A 15792-nucleotide genomic window follows, 5' to 3' on the forward strand; every position below is an offset into this window, starting at 1 on the left:
TGATTTTGATTCAAATCAGGGGGCCTGTTTAAGAACATACTCTATTACTTCATTGCTTAACACAGGGTCTCTATGCCTGTGCATCAACCAACTTGCATTAGAATAGCTAACACGGTAAATATTTCTTTCTTAATCTCGGTTTGAAGCAATTAAACAGAAATCAAATCTAACTACACGCGCACTGACGGAGCCTTTGTATTGACTCATTATTAACTATGTAAAGCACCACAAACTATAACTCTTTAATATAATCCATTGTGGAGTCGAGGTAGCAGTTGTCATTATACTGGTTATCACTGTTAGCATTCAACCGCGATTCTTATACATATATTTTAACAACGCGTTTCAAGAGACAATGCTCTCATCATCAGGTTGTAAAGTCTATGTCATGAAATTAAACGGACTAAAAAGACAAAATACCATCACAAATAGTTCGGAACTCCATAGACTAAAACAGAATTAAAAGTATATTGGACTGTGGGTCCTCTTCTTACATTGAAGTTGTTGACACAAGTCGATGGCCGTCCCATAGCTACCAGATATGCTGTCGCACTGTGCCGGCTCGGGAGCTGTTGTGGACTGACGTGCGTAGGTGTTGTGGCGTGGTTACGGCCGTGTGCTTGACGGTAACGCTATGCTATTGGGCGCCTTATTTCCTTATTGCATTGGTCTGCCATCGTTAGCCTCTCGCAACTCCGTCAGTGACATGCTACAAGTTTAAAGTCGCATACCTACCCTAACCTACCCTAAAATAATTCTAAAAACCCGCTAAAAAATCTCATTTCTTTAAAATTATCTTGTGTTTTTAGAATATTGCTTTGTTTCTTTTCATGGAGAGCTATCTAGAATTCCTGTAGTAAATCAAGTTGCCTCCCTTTCTTTTCTACATGCAATATTTCTACGTTATCTTCTATGCTATTAAGGGGATGACCTGTTTCATATATATGGTTCGCAACAGCTGATTTGTCATAATTTCTTAACCTGAACGCATCTTTATGTTCTTTATACCGGATCGCGAATGATCTTCCTGTCTGCAATATATATTTTGCATCACAAGTTCTGCACTGAATCTTTTAAACTCCCGACCTTTCAACTTTCTTCTCTCCTCGCCAATATCGTTCTTAAGGCTATACCTCACTAGGTTATTAGTCTGAAAAGCTATTTTAACATAGTATGGCTTAAAAATATTTGCTCTCTTTTGTGAGACTGTTCCGTAGTATGGCATCGTGATAATTTTCACTTTCTCTCCATCAGGTTTATTCTTTTTGCGTTTATTACTTTTCCGTAACAGTTTTTTAACCATATCTATTCTGTAACCGTTATTCATCGCTATTCTCTAAACGGTATTAATTTCAGTCTCCCTATCTTTTTCGCTCATAGATATATTGATTACCCTATGCACGAGACTACGGAAAGCAGCTTCTTTATAAGCCTGCGGATGGCATGAATCATTCGGGATCACTGCATCAGTCGTAGTTTGTTTTCTATAAATGGAGAACGCATGTTTGTTGCCCTGCTTTTTTATATTCAGGTCCAGGAACTGTAAACAATTGTCAGTTTCATACTCCACAGTAAATTCTATTTTATTATGTGCACACAGAAAATCTGTGTTGATGACGTGATTGCGCAATTGCGTGCGGATTCTCGTCAGCCCACACATGTTGATTGTGAAAATTTACAATTTGATCACGTTGGAATGAAGCCTCATCTGTAAAGAGAACATTTGCACTGAAATGAGGATTGACAAATTGCTGGATGAACCATTCGCAGAGTGTACCCGTGGAGGCCAATCAGCTGCTGATAGTGCCTGCGCACGCTGTACATGGTACGGAAACAACTGGTTCTCCCGTAGCACTCTCCATACAGTGACGTGGTCAACGTTACCTTGTACAGCAGCAACTTCTCTGACCCTGACATTAGGGTTATCGTCAACTGCACGAAGAATTGCCTCGTCCATTGCAGGTGTCCTCGTCGTTCTAGGTCTTCCCCAGTCGCGAGTCATAGGCTGGAATGTTCAGTGCTCCCTAAGACGCCGATCAATTGCTTCGAACGTCTTCCTGTCGGGACACCTTCGTTCTGGAAATCTGTCTCGATACAAACGTACCGCACCACGGCTGTTGCTCTGTGCTAATCCGTACATCAAATGGGCATCTGCCAACTCCGCATTTGTAAACATTGCACTGACTGCAAAACCACGTTCGTGATGAACACTAACCTGTTGATGCTACGTACTGATGTGCTTGATGCTAGTTCTGTAGAGCAATGAGTCGCATGTCAACACAAGCACCGAAGTCAACATTACCTTCCTTCAATCGGGTGAACTGGCGGTGAATCGAGGAAGTACAGTACATACTGACGAAACTAAAATGAGCTCTAACATGGAAATTAAGCGTTTCCGGACACATATCCACATAACATCTTTTCTTTATTTGTGTGTGAGGAATGTTTCCTGAAAGTTTGGCCGTAACTTTTTGTAACATCCTGTATAGTACATAAGTTTTAAAACGGCTCAGACTACACTCGGATGTTGATCCAGCGGTGTGCCTCGTGGGATGCTTGATGGAGCTTCTCAGTGCCACCAGGGAAGCGTCTGATTGGACATCCACAATGTGGCTCATTGTTTGGATGTAACCACAGTCACACACACTGTCACTTGAAAAGCCCCACTTGCGCATGTTGTATTTGCACCTACCCTCTTCGGTCCGATATCTGTTTAACTGCACCCACACCTGCCTTGGTTGGTGGAAGCCTGGAACTGTAACTGTTGGATTGTCTACAGGTTCGTGGTTTCGGGTTCTTGTAGCTTGCCACTCATGTTTCCACTCGGCGTCCTGGTCGAATCCTGTGTATAGCATTTGGACTCCAATTTCATATGCTGGTCTTCTAGATTTGAGGCGTTTCCTGTGCAGTGATAGCAAATCGTCATGAAGAGGGATCGAGTTGTTTTCAGAAACTTGCTGACAGAGGTTGTAAAGAGCAGCCTTTCGACGGAGGTCTGGTGGACAGATGTTTGAAAGCACTGGTAGCCAGCAAGTAGGTGTAGACCGGACTGTACCACTAATTACTCTCATAACTGAGTTCAGCTGGACGTTTACATTCACTACGTGGGCGCTTCGGAGCCAAACTGGTGCACAGTATTCTGCTGCAGAGTATACCAGTGCAATGGATGCTCCTAGGAGAACTGATGTGCTCGCTCCCCATGTACTGCCTGCCAGCTATCTCACAAGGTTCACTCGTGTTTGTATCTTCTTGGCCAAGTTGGAAAGGTGTTTTTTGTATGTTAAAGAGTGACTCCCAGGTATTTTGGGCTTTCGTTGTATCTGACTGTACGAAGAGGGCTGAAATGTGGACTAATCTTTGCTGATGAAAGGCGATTAGAGAGGTGGAACAGGCTTACCTCGGTTTTAGAAACATTTGGTCTCAGTCGCCATGTCTCAAAATACTCATAAAGTTTAGTAAGGATGTTCGTTAGGTGGTCTTCACACTCAGAAAGGTCTTCACTCTGACATGAAATTGCCAGGTCATCTGCATATTGAAATTTTCGGCAGGTCAGCTGTGTAGAGGTTGAATAACACTGGAGCAGAACAGAGCCCTGAGGTAATCCGTTATTGAGTACACGCCATCTGCTTTTCTCTTCTCCTTGATGTACTTTAAACCGCCTATAGCTTAACATGTTACTTAAGTGATTGCCTAGAGTTATGCAAGGTATTGCTCTCAAAAATTTCAATAATAGGCCCTTGCGCCACACTGTGTCACAAGCTGCTGACAGGTCAATGAACATTACTCCAGTTTCAAGTCTCTTTTGGTATCCAGCTTCTATGTGAGTAGTCAGGAAGAGCACTTGTTCACAGCAGCTTCAATAAGGTCTGAATCCAGCTTGTTCAGGTGGTATCATAGCATTAATTTGATCTTGCATTCGGTTTTGAATCATTCTTTCCAATAGCTTGTAAGCACAGCTGAATAGAGATATTGGGCGGAAGTGTTCTGCAGCTGTTCCCTCTTTCCCTGGCTTTTTGATAGCGATAATTTTTACTCTTTTAAACTTTTTGGGTAATGTTGCTGTTTGAAGAATTTCTTTAAAGGGCAAACTAGCCAATTTCGCGTTACCGGTCCACTGAGCACCAAAAATTCAGGGTAAAGCCCATCTGCACCTGCAGATTTTCTACATTTCGTATGCTTCACGACTGTTTCCAGTTCAGTGATTGTAACTGGAGAAGAGAATTCCGGGTTACGTTGCAGAGATTTCCGTAAGCTCTCTCTGTACTTGCCGAAGGTTTGCTTTACCTGTTGGGACACTGACTAGCGATTGAGTCGCATGAGACCGTTGAGTTTTCTTTGCTGTGGGAAGGGTCTTCTCCAAGTTTGTGAATCAGCGTCCAAGCTATTCTACTGGAGTGTGTGAAATCGAGCTCCCTTGTTTCTTTATGCCATTTTTCTCTCCTTTGTTCATTCAAGGAATTCATAATGTTCGTACCTGTTTCTTGGTCTCCACTTTTCTTGAATTGGTTAAACAGCTGGTTGATCTCTTCATTCCAGCCGGGAATGTATTCTTTCCGGCATCCTGAATGTATTCTTTCCGGCATCCTGGATGTATTCTTTCCGGCATCCTCTGGGTATGCTCTTTTTGGCAGTAGATATTACGATCTTTAAAAACTTTGAGTATGATTTTGGAAGTGCAGTGACCTGTGTTATTGACTCGTCCGGCAATTTAGAAAATTTATCCCAATCTGCTTTTTGAAAATTCCAGCGGGATACAGGAGCAGATCACACTGCGGGAATGTGTAGCCCGTAGGAGATGAGAATGGGGCGATGTTGGCTTCTGGGAAAGTCATGCAGGACCTTTCTGGTGATAATTCCGCCACTACACTCCGAAGGGTCTATAGTTGACAGGCAGAGGTCAGGTGTGCTCTCTGTACCCATCTTCCAAACCTGAATGTGCCTTTTCCCTTTGCATCATAGTGGAGCTTTAACTTGTTTGCTTCCATCCATTCTGCCAGACTTCTACCATTTTCACCCTCTTTGGTATAGCCCCACTCATAACTATGGCTGTTAAAATCGCCTAAATATATTGCAGGATGTTCTAGCACTGGGAGTTGTTTGCGCCAAGTGCTATTCGCTTGTTTCTAAATATTTGCTATTTTAATTTCCGATCTGAATCACCGCTACCATCACGTTTTCTTTGTCTGATTTCTCCTCGAGAATAATTGAGACATCCTTTAAGTTGTTGCGGACAAAGCTGGCAACTCCATGTTGAGGGTGGTTAATTCGGGACACTAATTTATAGCCTGGGGTGCGCCCTCGCTTCCACAGAGCGTTCTCATCTTCACTATGAGTCTCTTGCAGCGCTAAGACGTCCGCCGTATTCTCTCTCAAAATTTTAGACAGTATTTCGCCCATATATCTGGACAGTCCCTCAACATTCAGTTGACGTATTCTGAGCACGTTTCCAGGTTCGCCCTGAACAGTGCCGTTTGTATAGGGTTTCATACTACTGCTAATTTCGTAATCGCCGTTGGAATTATCATGAACCCTTTCAGGGGCAAAATAAATAAAATTTCTTTTTAATTTTTCCTTGTTTTTATTGTATTAATTTTCATACTAGTGAGACAGAAAACTGTGAAAATTAAATGGAATATACATAAACTGAACATATACAGGGTGGTTTCAAATGGAACCACCACAACATTCACGGACATAAATGCATTATTTTCGTTATTATTACAGTACATATAGTACTAATGTAAACAGAACACTATTCTGCATTTAATACAAGCATAAAAGTTACCTAATACAGAAGAATACAGTTACAATTTGAGAACAAAGACGTTCGCTCACAGCGTACAAAAATGGCTAACCAACTCCCCTCACTACTTGCTAACATTTACAGATTTGGAAGCGGTTCCAGTGACAGCCGCTAGAGGGCAGCACCAACTAGGCTGCTGAATGGTATCCCAAATGTACCCACTGCCCTTTCGCCACAAAATGAGAATATTGTAGGTGGTTTCAAACGGAACCACTTCCCCTGAAAGGGTTAAATGACCTTCTGCGAGAGTTAGCCTAATTGGAAAGGACCACTTAGTTGCCCAGGGAGCACCGGCAGTGATCAAGGCACATGAAGATGCAATCGAAGGCGAAAAAAGTGACTGCTCACGTGGAGGTCTCTCGCTTGCTTCCCGTGTATATATATATATATATATACACCCAAACAAATACAGTTGACCACGTCTTATATCTCAAAAAACGTTTTACATCAACCAAGTTCCCAGAATTTCTAAAGACGGTGGATATTGCATCACAGACGCAGTCCCTTTGACTGTTCAGAGATGTCACTAAACCCATCCAAAGGCCGGCCGGTGTGGCCGTGCGGTTCTAAGCGCATCAGTTTGGAACCGCGTGACCGCTACGGTCGCAGGTTCGAATCTTGCCTCGGGCATGGATGTGTGTGATGTCCTTAGGTTAGTTAGGTTTAAGTAGTTCTAAGTTCTAGGGGACTGATGACCTCAGTAGTTAAGTCCCATAGTGCTTAGAGCCATTTGAACCCATCCAAAGATGTAAACAACTATGCATGAGTAGCGCCTATCAGACGCAGGGGTCCGACAGCCGATCAGTTCCAGTCATTCCACCAGGAAGGAGGTACACAGCTCGTGTTGACCGTAGTTCAACCATGCCTAGACGATCAATACCACCGTTCGATCGCGTCCGCAGTGTGCCAGGAAGGGCTCTCAACAAGGGAAGTGTCCAGGCGTCTCGGAGTGAATCATAGCGATGTTGTTTGGACGTGGAGGAGATACAGAAAGACAGCAACTGTCGATGACATGCCTCGCTCAGGCCGCCCAACAGCTACTACTCCGGTGGATGACCGCGACCTACGGATTATGGCTCGGAGGAATCCTGACAGCAACGCCACCATGTTGAATAATGCTTTTCGTGCAGCCACAGGACGTCGTGTTAAAGACTCAAACTGTGCGCAATAGGCTGCATGATGCGCAGCTTCAGTCCCAACGTCCACGGCGAGGTCCATCTTTGCAACCACGACACCATGCAGTGCGGTGCAGATGGACCCAACAAGATGCCGAATGGACCGCTCAGGATTGGCATCACGTTCTCTTCACCTATGAGTATTTCATATGCCTTTCACCAGACAATTGTCGGTGTTTGGAGGCAACCCGGTCAGGCTGAAAGCCTTGGACACACTGTCCAGCGAATGCAGCAAGGTGGAGATTGCCTGCTGTGTTGGGGTGGCATTACGCGGGGCAGACGTACGCGGCTGCTGGTCATGGAAGGCGCCGTAGCGGCTGTACGATACGTGAATGCCATCCTCTGATCGATAGTGCGACCATATCGGCAGCGTATTGGCCAGGCATTCGTCTTCATGGACGACAATTCGCGCACCCATCGTGCACATCTTGTGAATGACTTCCTTCAGGATAACGACATCACTCGACTATAGTGGCAAGCATGTTCTCCAGATATCAACTCCATGGAACATGTCTTAGATAGAGTGGAAAGGGCTGTTTATGGATAACGTGACTCACCAACAATTCTGAAGGATCTACGACGAATCGCCGTAGAGGAGTGGGACAATCTGGACCAACAGTGTGTAAGGGGTTCAGCACCCTGCTGGAGCAAATGTAATTTCGATGTATTGTTCACGTGCTGCCTGCGACAGAAAATACCTTTGCTGCAACTGAGTCGCAGGTCAGAGCAGTTGTAGTCTGTTGCTGGTGCAGCGCAGTTCATAGCCATCTATTGAAAGGTAAATTTTATTATTTTTATTGGCATGCGCGTAGTTAAGTCACTTGTCTGAGATGTTAATATGAGTCTGTTTCAATCTTTTTGTGATTCGCCAGCACCAGTTGACCCGGATTTGTAATATTCAGATCTTTATCAGTAATGTAAAAGACTTTCAGAATAAAAATTAAACGAGTCAACAAAAAAAGGAAGGAATAATTTTGCCCTAAGCCACTGCCAGTCCCGATCCAGCCATTTATTTAAATTTAAATATTTCAGAAATTTTCTCAGATCATAGTCACATGTTCTTTAGTAATAAGGCCGGCCGTTGTGGTCGAGCGGTTCTAGGCGCTACAGTGTGGAAACGCGCGACTGCTACGGTCGCAGGTTCGAATCCTCCCTCGGGCATGGATGTGTGTGCTGTCCTTAGGTTAGTTAGGTTTAAGTAGTTCTAAGTTTAGGGGACTCATGACCTTAGATGTTAAGTCCCATAGTGCTCAGAGCCATTTGAACCATTTTTTTAGTAATAAGACGACCAGCTGTGCAGCTTTGTCAATAAGCAAGGTTCGTTTTTGTAATAATTCAGATCTCGAACAAATGTTGTCCAGTATTGGTAGATAAACCAACATTGCACTAAGCTGTACCATTTACGAGCAGATATATAGACAGCGTTACACCATCATGAGGTACGTCCAAATTACGTCCAAATTTATCAGTTTTCGTGAGTTAAGATATTTAAAAAAAATTATTATTTTTATTTTATACGGGAAGGTTGCACTTGGCGATATCCGGCTAGGATCGTAATTTTGAGAATTTTCTGGGAAGTAGTCAGCTATATATCTGCTCTTACTTATTCAGTATTAAGCGTTGCCTGAATTTGACGCAACGCATTTGCTAATTTGTCATATTTTTTCACGGGTCATCGGTAATTTATTGTTCATTGTACTTGCTCCAGTTTGTGTCCGCTTTTTCTTTGTTTGATTTTGTGTCCACCATTGTCTTACGAAAATGCCGCGAAAAACTGCAAACAGTAAATCGCGAAGTGCAATGAATAAAAACGATGATTTGAGTAGTTTAGCTGATAATACTAGAGGTATTTAGTCTCATAGTTGTAACCCTTCAACCTTACACAATCAGTGCATGTCAGCCACCTGAAACATTTCAAATTTAAACGATGAGCAAATTATGTCCACAGTTTACGTAACAACTATTGATGTCTCGTTGCGTTCGATTACAACGAACACTGCCCAGTTTCACACATCGCATGTGCTGAATGTGTGAGCAAACAAATGCTACCAGTGAAAACGTGCAGTTTACTCAGAATATGTCAGATTTATTTGGTTCCGATGTAGTGACCAACAGTGCACAAGCAGTCAGCAGACCTTTTCATGAATCAGACAATGACCAAATGGTTACAGAACAAGTATCAAATGCAGATACACTATCACACAGCATAAAAAACACAGTCGCTAATTTTGACGTTGATCAAGTTATGGCAGTATTGCTACAACTTAATGAATATTTTAAACAGTCGAATGAAAAACAAGACAACAATTATAAAGAACTTAACAAACGCCTTGATCAAACAAACAGATGAAAATTTCAAACAGATTAACGAAAAACTTGACACCACTATTGAACACCTAACTGAATAGATTACAGCCATTGCCGAGCAATGTAATGAAACTAAAAAGCAATTATATGAGGAAATTAAGGCCTGTGCTAGGAATAGTAGTGAAGAAATCAGATCCGTTGCACAAGAGATATGCAACACACACGAAGCTACATCAAAATTACTTAGAGGTGACATCAATGCAATCGCTAAACAACGTTCAGAAAGCACAACACAGTTACACGATGAGATTAAAGCAGTATCAGCAGAACTTTCGCACGCTTTGTATGCGAAAATTGACGAGAAATTTGAACAACAGAACACCCAAATTGATGACCGTTTTAATTGCCACCTACAAAAGAGCGAAACGCATTACCGCAAATTCATACAGAACAGAACAAAGTAAAGAAACAAGTCATACAAACAATTACTACACAGAGACTGGAAGATAAGCGTTAAGTTGTTAGCGAATGTAAAACATATGTTGACACCAACATTGCCACAGTACGGGATGAAATTAACACAGTCAAACAATAGAACACAGAGTTACAGGATGAACTTACCGATCTGAAAACAAAAACAGACTCTAGTATTCAGACCTTTGAAAACAAATACACGGAAGACTTTCAGAAAGTTAGTAGCAGACTTGAACAATTGGAATTAGTGAAAGATCCCGATGCCATTACAGCACACGTTAAAAATTAAACAAAACCACGCGTAAAATGCTAAAACAGATTGATGCTTGTGACACCAAGTAAAACCACTAACTGAAAAATTTGATGAATTAGCGAGTAGATTTGACGTTATCGAGAACAAGAAAGACATTAAATGACGATACGTCACCAGTTTCCTTTAATCAGACACCCGATAACAGGTTACAGAGAGTACGTGACTTAGATTCCGAACAGACACAGAAAAGCACGTGCTTATACAACCCTGATCTTGCTCAAACATTTAGAGACGATAATTTTGACTACAAGCACTTTTTATCCGTTAGGAAACTTGTTGTTGTTGTGGTCTTCAATCCTGAGACTGGTTTGATGCAGCTCTCCATGCTACTCTATCCTGTGCAAGCTTTTTCATCTCCCAGTACCTACTGCAACCTACATCGTTCTGAATCTGCTTAGTGTATTCATTTCTTGGGCTCCCTCTACGATTTTTACCCTCCACGCTGCCCTCCAATACTAAATTAGTGATCCCTTGATGCCTCAGAACATGTCCTACCAACCGATCCCTTCTTCTGGTCAAGTTGTGCCACAAACTTCTCTTCTCCCCAATCCTATTCAATACTTCCTCATTAGTTATGTGATCTACCCATCTAATCTTCAGCATTCTTCTGTAGCACCACATTTCGAAAGCTTCTATTCTCTTCTTGTCCAAACTACTTATCGTCCATGTTTCACTTCCATACGTGGCTACACTCCATACGAATACTTTCAGAAATGACTTCCTGACACTTAAATCAATACTGGATGTTAACAAATTTCTCTTCTTCAGAAACGCTTTCCTTGCCATTGCCAGCCTACATTTTATATCCTCTCTACTTCGACCATCATCAGTTATTTTGCTCCCCAAATAGCAAAACTCCTTTACTACTTTAAGTGCCTCATTTCCTAATCTAATTCCCTCAGCATCACCCGACTTAATTAGACTACATTCCATTATCCTTGTTTTGCATTTGTTGATGTTCATCTTATATCCTCCTTTCAAGACACTGTCCATTCCATTCAACTGCTCTTGCAAGTCCTTTGCTGTCTCTGACAGAATTACAATGTCATCGGCGAACCTCAAAGTTTTTATTTCTTCTCCATGAATTTTAATACCTACTCCGAATTTTTCTTTTGTTTCCTTTACTGCTTGCTCAATATACAGATTGAACAACATCGGGGAGAGGCTACAACCCTGTCTTACTCCCTTCCCAACCACTGCTTCCCTTTCATGTCCCTCGACTCTTATAACTGCCATCTGGTTTCTGTACAAATTGTAAATAGCCTTTCGCTCCCTGTATTTTACCCCTGCCACCTTTAGAAGTTGAAAGAGAGTATTCCAGTCAACATTGTCAAAAGCTTTCTCTAAGTCTACAAATGCTAGAAACGTAGGTTTGCCTTTCCTTAATCTTTCTTCTAAGATAAGTCGTAAGGTCAGTATTGCCTCACGTGTTCCAGTGTTTCTACGGAATCCAAACTGATCTTCCCCGAGGTTGGCTTCTACTAGTTTTTCCATTCGTCTGTAAAGAATTCGTGTTAGTATTTTGCAGCTGTGACTTATTAAGCTGATAGTTCGGTAATTTTCACATCTGTCAACACCTGCTTTCTTTGAGATTGAAATTATTATATTCTTCTTGAAGTCTGAGGGTATTTCGCCTGTTTCATGCATCTTGCTCACCAGATGGTAGAGTTTTGTCAGGACTGGCTCTCCCACGGCCGTCAGTAGTTCCAATGGAATATTGTCTACTCCGGGGGCCTTGTTTCGACTCAGGTCTTTCAGTGCTCTGTCAAACTCTTCATGCAGTATCATATCTCCCATTTCATCTTCATCTACATCCTCTTCCATTTCCATAATATTGTCCTCAAGTACATCGCCCTTGTATAGACCCTCTATATACTCCTTCCACCTTTCTGCTTTCCCTTCTTTGCTTAGAACTGGGTTTCCATCTGAGCTCTTGACATTCATACAAGTTGTTCTCTTATCTCCAAAGGTCTCTTTAATTTTCCTGTAGGCGGTATCTATCTTACCCCTAGTGAGATAGGCCTCTACATCCTTACATTTGTCCTCTAGTCATCCCTGCTTAGCCATTTTGCACTTCCTGTCGATCTCATTTTTGAGACGTTTGTATTCCTTTTTGCCTGTTTCACTTACTACATTTTTATATTTTCTCCTTTCATCAATTAAATTCAATATTTCTTCTGTTACCCAAGGATTCCTACTAGCCCTTTTTACCTACTTGATCCTCTGCTGCCTTCACTACTTCATCCCTCAAAGCCACCCATTCTTCTTCTACTGTATTTATTTCCCCCATTCCTGTCAATTGCTCCCTTATGCTCTCCCTGAATCTCTGTACAACCTCTGGTTCTTTTAGTTTATCCAGGTCCCATCTCCTTAAATTCCCACCTTTTTGCAGTTTCTTCAGTTTTAATCTACAGGTCATAACCAATAGATTGTGGTCAGAGTCCACATCTGCCCCTGGAAATGTCTTACAATTCAAAACCTGGTTCCTAAATCTCTGTCTTACCATTATATAACCTATCTGATACCTTTTAGTATCTCCAGGGTTCTTCCATGTATACAACCTTCTTTCATGATTCTTAAACCAAGTGTTAGTTATGATTATGTTGTGCTCTGTGCAAAATTCGACCAGACGGCTTCCTCTTTCATTTCTGTCACCCAATCCATATTCATCTACTATGTTTCCTTCTCTCCCTTTTCCTACACTCGAATTTCAGTCACCCATGACTATTAAATTTTCGTCTCCCTTCACAATCTGAATAATTTCTTTTATTTCATCATACATTTCTTCAGTTTCTTCGTCATCTGCAGAGCTAGTTGGCATATAAACTTGTACTACTGTAGTAGGCGTGGGCTTCGTATCTATCTTGGCATTTAGACATTTAAAAATGACAGAACACAAAGTCACCCCTTGGACTGGATACAACAATTTACTTTTGCATTTCCACCAGCTTTTCCTGTTATGCACAAGCTAGAATTTATTTGAAGCTTTTTAGAAGGCAAACCAGAAACTCGCATGAGACCGATCGCGAGACAATGTCACTCATTAGAAGAATTTCAAAACGGTTCAAATGGCTCTGAGGGCTATGGGACTTGACATCTGAGGTCATAAGTCCCCTAGAACTTAGAACTACTTAAATCTAACTAACCTAAGGACATCACACACATCTATGCCCGAGGCAGGATTCGAACCTGCGAGCGTAGCGGTCGGGCGGTTCCAGACTGAAGCGCCTAGAACCGCTCGGCCACACCGGCCGGCAATTTCAAAATGCTTTTCCGTCAGCGTATTGGTCGAAAACGACACAGCGCCGTATCAAGGATCAGTTAATCAGCCTACCGAATTATGAAAACTCAAATTTCTCCACTATTACGCAATTCTTTGAACATATGGCGCAGCAAAACCAATATTTATGCGAATTATACAGCGAGTCAGCACTATCCGAGACGATAGTCAGCAAAGCCTTCAGCTACGTCATTTGCTACGACCTAGCAAGGCGCCATTACCAGTTACTATTGATATTGTAAATAATGTACAGTCAAGAGCGACGTTCACCAATTATGGATTAAAGTTAAGTATTCCGGCAGCTACGTACGTTTTTTGCTAAAGTCTAATTTCCTTGACCTGTTCCAGACCTCACGCCAGTCTGCGTGAGCTAAACCGCGTGCCTCTCGGCTTCCTCTCAAAACCGGTGTTGGCTCTCCTGCCAACCCACAACACTGTGGGCGATCGGTTTCATTAATGATAATGTCATTAACGTGACGAGAATCAAGCATAAGGCGAAGTGAGCCGTATTCTTTTCTTGACAATGTGAAGCGGGTTTATAGACGGACTAACTGCCGGTTCGATAATGCCTTGGTCGAGCATAGCTTGTAGTTCTTTCTTGACTTGTTCTCTGTGGATATAAGGAATAGGATAATGTTGGGCTTTAAATGTGTCGTTCTCTTTAACTTGAAATTCACACATAAAACGGGACATAGTGCCAGGGATGTTGTCGAAAACTGGGGCTTGCTGTTAAAGAGTATCACGTAATTGGCTACGTTCGTAATTTGTATTTGCATTGCTCTGTTTTACTTTCTCAGAAATCTTTTGTATCACGTCGTAATCAAATTCGTCTGGTGTATCGTAGTTGTGTACATAAGTGTCTGTGAAAAAGGTGGAATGCCAGTCTATGTTGATGTAGAAATGACTTGTGTTCGATTAATTGCCTGTACTTCTGCTGATAATGTGTGCTGAAATTTCAGTGCAAGCTGTCCTTTTCCATCCTTTAAAATCAAATAAGACTTTTTGAAATCGATAATTACGTCGTGTTGTACCAAAAAATTCGTGCCTAAAATAACATCTGTTGTCAATAAAGGAACAATCTAAAAGTTTGTGTGAAACGTATGACCTGCAGCAAAAAATGATAAGTGTGTCTGTAGTTTTACATCTACTCCTTTACCGGATACTGCACCTCTTACTTTAGTTTTGCCTAGTGTTACATTTGTTGAAAGTCTCTTCATTTATGATCCAGAAACGATTACTGCTGAAAATGTGAATGATCCAATTTCTACTTAAATAAGAGGGTAGGAAATAGTTTTCTGTATAACTGGTTTTTCATGTAAAAGCATATCTCGGATATCGTCAAAAGTTATGACATTTTCGTGGACAAAATCTTGTGTATCAAAGGTGTTGCTCACGTTGCTGGAAGATGCAACCGCTGCTGTATCTAGTCAAACTCTCTCTGGCGTGCTGTTACTTGCGGGAGGATGTTGTGGCATTTCAACTATCTGTGCTGTTCTGTTACTTCGTCCTGATGTACTAGGTTGAGGATGATATCGACTGTCTGGTTCATTCATGATAATCTGTGGCTGTGGATGATTCTGCTGCTGACAAAACCTACTGTTATTAAATGTGCGTTGAAAACTGTGCTCATTGCATTTACGTTTGTCATGATAGTGCTATTATACTGCGCGTTGCGATGAGAGTTGAAATAATGGCTTTTCTGTGCGTGTTGGTTTCCTTGTTGCTGAGCGTTACTGCTCGGCGGAGCCGATGCTACACCTACAGGTGGCATAACATCAAAGTTTGGCTGACCTTGGAAATCGCATTATTGGTTAGGTATATTGTGGTTGGCAGGAGAGCCAACACCGTGTTACTAAAGTGCGCGTCATTTATGTTGGCGGCCGAGTTTAGGTTCGTTCTGCGCATCTGACGTCAAAAAATACAGTCAGCCAATGAGCAGAGAACGACGTTGCCAGATCTTGACTGCAGAACAGAGCACGGACGAGTGTCTTCAGTTTTTGAAACTTTCAGTCATAAATAATGTAATAGAACAATAGCAATGCCTTGATAGCAGACTTTGTTTTTTGAAAGTTTGGAAAAACCATTCTTTATACCAATTGCTTCATTTTCTATTAATTAATTAAACCAAAGAACCAATAAGACTCTTAATTCAGGCAATAGCAAGGAAAGATGTTTGTATCAATTTCACGAACCGCTTTTTCGCAATAAAGAACAGCGGTAATTGTTTATTTCCTATTGTACTTCGACGAAGTGCGAGTAATTCATAGGCATACCAACACTGTTTGTCAGAATTTTGCGTGAGCTGTTACAGTCCCTATGGAGAGACATTGCAGGATGAGATGCGCTATCATAACGGTTAAGGCGTTGGGTCAGTGAGCGCAAAGTAATAAGTTCAACCCTTGTGCAATGCAAAATATTTTCTTTATTTAAAAACAATATT

Source organism: Schistocerca piceifrons, chromosome 9 (assembly GCF_021461385.2).
Source record: "Schistocerca piceifrons isolate TAMUIC-IGC-003096 chromosome 9, iqSchPice1.1, whole genome shotgun sequence".
NCBI lineage: Eukaryota > Metazoa > Arthropoda > Insecta > Orthoptera > Acrididae > Schistocerca > Schistocerca piceifrons.